Below are 8,137 nucleotides of genomic sequence, written 5' to 3'. Positions count from 1 at the left end.
CTTTATCCCTGCTATCCATCACTAAGCCCCCCTGCCTGTCCTGTATAGGTCCTATGCTACCCCGCACACTCTTTTTGCTCCCAACGTACCTAAAGAAAGACTTTATTGTCCTTGATCCCTGCCGCTAGCCTGAGCTCTAGAGCTGCCTTGGCCTTCCCGACCGACTCCCCACAGGTGCGGGCCGAGAACGTGTACTCCTCCTTGCTAGCTAGCCCCTGCGCCCACTTCCTGCACGCTTCTTTTTTTGCCCTTAATGTATCCTGGATGTCCCTGGTTAGCCAAAGGGGCTTCCCAGCCCCTCTGCCCCCTTTCCTCTGCCAGGGGATTGTCTCACTCTGAGCCCAAAGAATGGTTTCCTTGAGGAATGACCACCCCTCCTGCACCCCCAAAGCATCTAGGCTCTTGGTCCCTAATACCCTGCTAACCAATCCTCTGAGCCTATTAAAGTCAGCCTTTTTAACGTTTAGCACCTGTGTCCTGCTGGGTATAGCGCCCACCCTTCTCTGGATAGTCAATTTTATCATTAGGTGATCGCTGGCCCCTAAGTTGCCTTGAATCTGCAGGTCGTCCCCTGAGGCCAACACCAAGTCGAGCAAGGCGTTACCGCTGGTGGGACTCCTCACCTCCTGTGCCAGGTGGAGGGCCTGAATGCAGGGTAAGAGCCTGCGAGAACGGTTAGATCGAGCTGACGACTTGTCTGGGTCGTTAAGGTCCCCCACGACTACCATGTCTCTAGACTGCACAGCCTCTGAGAGCTGCCTGGAAAATTCCCCATCTAGCTCGTCCTCCTGGTGCGGAGGCCTGTAGTAGACCCCCCACCAGGTCCCTTTCCCCTCGACCCCCTTGGAGCCTCACCCGCAGAGTCCCTGCTTGCCCGTCCTCTGATCCCAGCTTGATTAGGGAAGGTGTGTATCGTTCTTTGACATAGAGAGCAACACCTCCTCCTTTTCCCCTTCTTTCTCTCTCCTGTACAACCCATAGCCCTCTATTCCTACCACCCAGCCACGAGCAGAGTCCCACCAGGTTTCCGCTAGACCCACTAGGTCAAAGTTATTGCTCGCAGGCAAGAGCTCCAGGTCCTCCTGCTTGTTTCCCGTGCTCCTGGCATTTGTATATATACACTTAGTTCCCCGGCGGCTGCCCCTAGACCGCCCCTAGACTCCTGTCTACTAGCTTCTTTGATGCTCACCTGGGCTCATCTCGGGCAGTTTGGCCAGCGGGGTACCTCTGCCAAGCCTCTTCCCAGCTCCTCGGGTCCTGCCTCCATCACGGAAATAGCTGGAACTCAGCAATTTCTATGGAAAGGCTGAGCAAATGTGATATTTCTAGCTACTCAGCTCTGGTGCCTGTGGTTGGGCTCCTAAGTCCTGCAGGTAGCTAAAAGTCTCTAGATAAAGTATAAACCTGGGAAATAGAGGAGCTTTTGTAGCCTGACTGCATCCCTACCTCTCTCATTCTTCACGGGACAAGCGGTGCCTTCCCAAGGGTCCTCTAGACATCCAAGGGCAACAGTGGCTCTGAAAATATCCTGAAAAGGATGACAAGGTGCTTTGGGTGGATGTGCTATCTTTTATTAGACCAGTTAAATAGTTGGAAAAATTGTTCTTTGCAAGCTTTCAGGCCCAAACACCCTTCTTCAGGCACCGGGAGAGTATATAACCAATAATCCTGAAAAGGATAACGCTTTACCACTCCGGTCGCTGGCTTTGCTGCAGCGCGGTGTGTGCAACGGGCCAGAGAAAATCAATTGGACACTGCGGTGGAGAGAGAAGGGTCAGGTTTTTACTCCCGGTAACCTGGTGACCCCAATCAATCTCTGTCCCCAAAACCTTCTGAGGATTTGAGCCTCCCGCCCACAATGAAGCCCCAAGAACTGCAACAGATGTTCCAATCAAAACACCTTTATGAACTATTTATTTTTGGATGTATATCAAGGGACAATGGGCCAATATATTTGAGGGGAAACAAAAGGTTCCTGCTTAATGAGCAAATCATGCTGTTTAGCCTAAAAGGTATTTCTTTGAGGGACTCTTAAGTTAATAAAAACCAGATCAATGATGAAGACTCCCAGACTTCCCTTATGACTGATTTATGCTCCGTCACGCAAAGCTCAAGAGCAGCTTGCACCTGCCCCAGGAATGACTTCAGGTGTCTCTCGGTGTCTCTGGCCCCACGTCCAGTGCAGCTGGGGGGGAGATGGAGTTAGAGGAGGGGTGGAAACTGAGGCAGAGACCCAAAGCCCTCCCCTACTCCCTCCCAGTCGTCCGTGCAGTATATTTGAGTCTCTCCGCTCTGCACAACCAGCCTGGGAACATGGAAACCCCCAGCACATGGTTTAGCTTAAATCACCCTGGAGCTATATTTTTAGGAGGTCTCAAAATCAGTCACATTTGTTCTCAAAACTTAAGACGGCAAGAAGAGGCAATCGGAGAAAACCTCGTGCGAGGCAAAGCCCAGGTCCTCTTATAAAACACAAAGCACTCGCCGAGGGGACAGGCACCCCCGCACTGGCCAATTTGCAAACAAGAGCACGCGGCGTGTGCTGGCACCAGTGGGACCCCCCCCCAGACGCATTACAGGCAGCAGGCCTGGAGCGGTACGGTCTGAAGTAGCGTGCATTAATAAGCCAATGCATCGCACCCAAACGATGCGCCAGGCTGCAGTTCCTTGCACACCCCAGAGCCCTCCTCATGCACGGAGGTGTTGCTAGGCCAGGGCCTGAGCCGTTCCTCCTGCACGTCTGATTTACCTTGCACCCTGGGAGCAGGGCACGGCCTGAGGCATCAAACCGATGCATTGCTTTGAGTCCTTCACAAGGCAGCGCGGAGAGGTTTTAGCCACTGGCATACGCCACGTCCAGGCAGCAGCAGAGGAAGAGGGACTCGAAATGCAGCAAAGCTTAAGCTCTGGCCGCCTCGTAAGAGGGAACGGTCGGTCGTTAGCCATGTTAGCATCCGACAAAGCAAACCGGAGCTCACGAAAGCGCGTGCTCCACAGAGACCTCATTCAGCTGGTCTTTCAGGGGTCTCTCTGCCCTCTCGCCTCCCACACCTTCCAGGTGCTGCTGCTGATTGCTCTCTCACAATACATAAGCCTTAGCAGTTGCATGGCTATTTTAATACATTAACTATTTTTAATTTATTACCACGTCCTCACAACCTTGAGTGGCGAGCGACTACAGAGGGATGCAACGTGTTTGCTTGGGGGAGGAGGCAGAGCAGCAGCAAGAGGAGAAGATGGAGAGCTTAAATAAATGACAAACCTGGGAGGACAGTGCACCTTCAGCATTGCTTTGAATGCCACTGCTGGAATTCACCTGGTGCCAGGCCCTGGGTAATTGCTTGTCTTCTGAGAAAGCGTGCAGCACATACCCAGTGGGGTATACGTGAATCTCTTCTGGGACGTGCCCACGACAGCACAAGCGTGCCCGCGTGCTTGCATACATCAGGTATGGATTACAGTGCATAGACTTTATGTCCAGAAGGCAAATGCACATGACTAGTACATTGAAAAAACCCACTAGACTCCTGTAAAAGTCAGATTCAACATCTAAGACAACCCGAATACCCACCGGTTCCTAACACAACGCAAAGCACTGAGGCAAGGAGGTGCGAGGCGAGACACGGAGATGCAGCTCTGAGCCCGGGGCAGCCTCCGTCCTCTGGAAACGCACGTGGCACGTCTCGAGAAGGACGCGCTGTGGTTCATTTTGAACAGAGCAAACAGGGCTCGGGTGGGGGGCAGAAGCCCCGACTCTGTTACCTCCGGGTCGGGGCACAGCCAGGCCCATCCAGCTCACGGCTCCAGGATTAGCATTTCGCAGCAGGATCGCAAGCCAAAACGGAGCCAAACATTCAGCGTGTCCGAGGCGCGGGAGCTGCTGTGGCAGGATCGATGATGTGTTACTTCCTAAAAAAAATAACGAAGAGCTGGTCTTTCAAAGCCAAGTATTTCGGCTTGGCTGCACCTGAGAGCAAATAAAACCCCAAGTGTCACCTTCTACCGCACCCATTAGACTCCCATTTGGACTTGATTAAAAGCTTATTCCTGCGTCTGAAGTGCTCTTTCTGGAAGGAAAATCTTCCTGCCACGGGCTCAGCCCAGCCCGCTGCTGCTCCCGAGCCGGCGGTCATTTCTCTTTGCTCCATTCACACACGTCGGGGCCTGTCTCCACTTGTGTTTACACCGCCGGGGCGGCTGGGGAAGCTCACGGCACTTCTGAAGGCTCGGCAGGAACTCGCCGGGTCTGACCCAGGCTGGAAAAAAAGGAAAAGCAAAGCTGTATGACATGAAATACAACCCCCCGCATGCGAGCGCGGCCCGGGCCTCCCCTTTGAAGCCGGCCAGAGCTTTGCCATGTACTTACACAGGAACGGGACCGGGCTTGTGTTTACAATGGGATTACACATCGTGGGCACATGCATTCCCACCGCAGCCCTCGACTTCAATGGATCGGTGTCTGCGAGGGATGGATTTGACCCCAGGGGCCAGTCCCGTCACGAACACGGGTCCTTCGCCGTGTCTTTCCTCTCTGAAAGGGCCTTTCTGCCCCGTGGGCAGACAAGGCTCTTTGGGCAAACGTGATCTCTTTTATTAGAGCAACTAAATCGATTGAATTCATCGACTATTTTCCATGTATTAGAACTGTTTTAAATCTATTTAGTTGCTCTAATAAAAGCTAACACATGAACCCAAAGAGCCTTGTCTGCCTATGTCCTTAGACCAACACGGCTACAACCGACACCTTTCTGCCCGTGGCACTTGCACCACTGACATCCCATCGACTCGCCCTCTTCAAACACCCAACCAAGCCCCGTATGAAAGCCCACGTCGCCTGGTGTGCAAACGTGCCAGGACCCCATTTATCAGCTTAGCCAGAGCTGCTTCCATTTGAACGGAGGGGCAAACCTATACAAGCAGAGATAGCACGTTTGCAACACACCTCCATGTAGGGCCAAACACAAATCTGCCCTGCCTGGGTCCCTCTCATCCAAAGCACAAGACAGCTGAAATACCCAGATGGGAAGGAGCAGTTTGGAGAAATCAAAGTCGATGAAGCCAATGACTGCATGAGCCAAGGACACTGGAGCCCCTTTTCCCTTCCAGGCTACTCTAATGGGACCTGCTAGGGATGAAGCCACCTGGATTTTATGGAAAGGAAGGAGGTTCTGCAGCCGGGACTCCAAACCTCTCCACATTAACATTGCAAATGAGATCAGACCTTTGCTACTTGATTTAAAACCCTTCTGCTGTGCTCGAAGGCAGGGTGCCAATGTTCAAAGGGTGGCTCTGGAAGCGGTGCATTCCTCTGGCCCCGTCTAGGACGTGCCTGGGGGGCAGCGCTAAGGCGGGCGGCGCGGGGAGGCAGGGCCGGCTGCACGCATTGCTGTGGAACATCCTCCTCCCGTGCCCGTGGCTGGGAAACCTCCCGCTGAGGTCGGCAGGAGCGATGGCAGAGCACGGAGCGGGTGATCAGCTCCAGATGCTTCGGTTTGCAGATGTCAAGGCCAGAAGGGACCAATTCCATCATCTCCTCTCAACTCCTGCGTCGCTCGGGGCAGAGAAACTCATGCGAGCGCTCGCTTTCCCAAGCGTGGCGTCGATGGAGCAGCAAGAGCATCATAGGACAGTCGGGCTGACCACTGGAGAGGCCACGTCTAGTCCAGCTCCACGCTCAAGGCAGGACTGTCCTTGTCAAAACCATCCCGGCCAAGTGTTGGCACATGACTTTGGAGTAAAGAGTCTCTTTCCCCCCCTGCTAAACAACAAATTTAAATGATTTTAATTGCCTGACTTGGGGGTGGGCTTCCCCTCCACACAGCCCACAGGTGTAAACATCGGGACTAAACCCAGGGTTCGCTCTGGACCCTGTCGACCCTGCTGGCCAGACACCACTACCCCCTCCAGCTGTGGGAACAGACATTTGGGGTCCGATCCAGCGTCCCCTGAAGTCAGCGGGGAACTTCTTGTGGGTCTTGGATCCGGCCGTGTCAGCAGGGTACCGACAGCGTCGGTCCCCGTGGGTCTCTGGTTTGCCAAGACTCAAGCCAGAGGCAGATCCAGCAAGGAGCGGGTTCGGCTGCCAAGGGAAAAACTGCCTTTCAAAGCTAAGCCAGCCCCGCACGCAGATCCTGCAGCGAAAGGTTAATTCCCGGGGCAAGCGGCCCTCCGCGGAGCACGCCTCGTGCCTGTTTTCCATTTCAGGATGTCATCCCGCCAGATGTTCCCGTCGCCGACGGGCTGCTGTTTGCAATCAGCAAAGCCCCGGAGCTGCGAGCGCGCCTGGCTACACGGTGTGGAAGTTGTAAAAATTCTGGAATCAAATGCTGCGGGTTTGATTGTATCCTGATGCAGCAGCAGCTCGCCGCGCCAGCCCAGCGCGACGGGGCTCGCCTGGGAGAAGTCGCTACGTGTGCCGGATAGGAGGGGAGAGGATGGAGGGGGCTAGCGCTCGCGGGAGCGGAGCCGAGACGTGGGGTCACCTCCGGGCCTAGGCTCCCCGCTCTAGGCTGCAGGGTTATAGCAAAGGGTGGTTCACATAGGTACCACTGACGGGACGTGTGATCTCTCCCCATAAAGTGTCTTCACCACGTAAGACGAGCTGGAAGGGGGGCGGCTCAGTCCGTGCGTGACGCGATCCATTGCCTCTCCCCGGACGGTGCATCGCGGCAGCAGAGCTGTCCTGGGTCTGAACCGAGCCTGGCCTGGTACGAGCGGCCGCACTCAAAGCCCTGCCTGGTTTGCTGGTTGCCACCACACCAAATCCTCCAGAGCATCCCAGGGGCCTTTGCACTGCACCAAGCCGGGCCCTTCCCCGTGCTTTGCGGAGAACTTGTCTGTCCTTCGGTGTGCAGGACTGAGTCTGCAGCCTCACCGCGTCGCGTGGGAGCAGGAGCAGCCAGGCCGGAGCCCGTGCCCTCAGCCTGGCCAGATGGGTTGAGTTTAAAGCTCCCTAGAGAAGGGCAAGAGCTCCTTGGATGTGCGTGGGAGCGGGGCAGAGGCAGCAAAGCCCCTAGACAGTTGTGCAGAAAACGCCCACCCAAAGGACCCGAGCAGATAGGCCCCGAGCGGCTGCTAGGAGGCTTCAGCAATGACATTTCCAAGCTGCAGACCTGACCCCGGGGACAGGGGCCACTTCAGAGCTGGGGACAAGCCGTGGTTCCCGCACACCCACCCCGCGAGGGCCTGCAATCACTGGAGCTGCTAGCCAAGGGGACCGCGGTGACAGTGCTGTGCTGGCTTTGGGGAGCTGGCACATCGCCCCTGTCCCCCCCGTGCAGCACAAGCACCGTGATGCTGTGGTGCCTGGGCACCCCCACGTGCAAACGCATCCTGAGGCCCTTGGGCACCGTCTCCCACGTGGCTCGCAGCAGTCAGTCCCAGCAAGCAGCAAACCCAGCCACCGCAAACCAATTCAGGGCCAGGCTCCAGGTCCCGCGGCCGGAGTTTGTCCAGAATAACGACCGCGCAGGAGCCGGACCGGGCTGGCAGGGCCCCGCCGCCTGGACCAGGCAGCGGAGCAGCAGCCTCGTGCGCGGCGGAGGGGAAGCCCTTCCTCGTGCCCACGCCCCACATCCAGCGGCTCCCCTGCCCGGGAGAGAGGCGCACGTGGCCTTTGGGCCAAAGGTGTTCTCCATCATTGTGAAAGCTGTGTCCAATCTCATTGTCGGGAGCAGCAGGTAGCTGTGAAAGGCAGGGTCGCTCGCCTGACCGGCCCGGGACCCCATTGTGGGCCTGTCACCGCAGGGGAAAGGTCAGCCTCCTGCCACGAAGCCGCCCCTCCGCCTTTTTGTTCCGATTGTCACAAGGTAAATCAATCAGATTTATGGCGTTAAGCTTTCCAGTCCTTTCTGCCCTGCTCAAAACTGCTTTCATACGAGCAAGCTCTTTGTTTATCCTGCGCCGACCATTTCTGTTTGCATCCAACAACCAAATCCCAAGTCCCCGCAGCGCGCGGCCCTGGCAGGTGTCCAGGGATGGCGGCGAGCGCGGCCCCGTGCGTCAGAGCAGGGCCGAGACCTCCACGGCACCTGGCTGCTGCCTGCGAGCTAACGCGCTCCAGCGTGCGGAGATGTTTAACAAGGGGAGACAGTTTTCACCCCCCGGGAACGAGCACGGGGCTAATGCTACAGACCGG

General features: G+C 56.2%; 1 long non-coding RNA gene across 1 annotated transcript; it reads right to left on the bottom strand.

Moving 5' to 3' along the window:
• Nucleotides 1–1,897: 1,897 nt before the first annotated feature.
• LOC132251459 (uncharacterized) lies at nucleotides 1,898–7,147 on the bottom strand. Its single transcript, XR_009463560.1, has 2 exons — nucleotides 3,997–7,147; nucleotides 1,898–3,909 (listed from the first exon to the last, which is right to left on the bottom strand). It is a non-coding gene; the product is annotated as an uncharacterized LOC132251459 (long non-coding RNA).
• Between the last annotated feature and the right edge of the window lie 990 nt (nucleotides 7,148–8,137).

Source organism: Alligator mississippiensis, chromosome 7, assembly GCF_030867095.1.
Source record: "Alligator mississippiensis isolate rAllMis1 chromosome 7, rAllMis1, whole genome shotgun sequence".
Lineage (NCBI taxonomy): Eukaryota > Metazoa > Chordata > Crocodylia > Alligatoridae > Alligator > Alligator mississippiensis.
The sequence above is the reverse complement of the archived record's forward strand: the minus strand, read 5'-3'. Positions and strand labels throughout refer to the sequence as shown.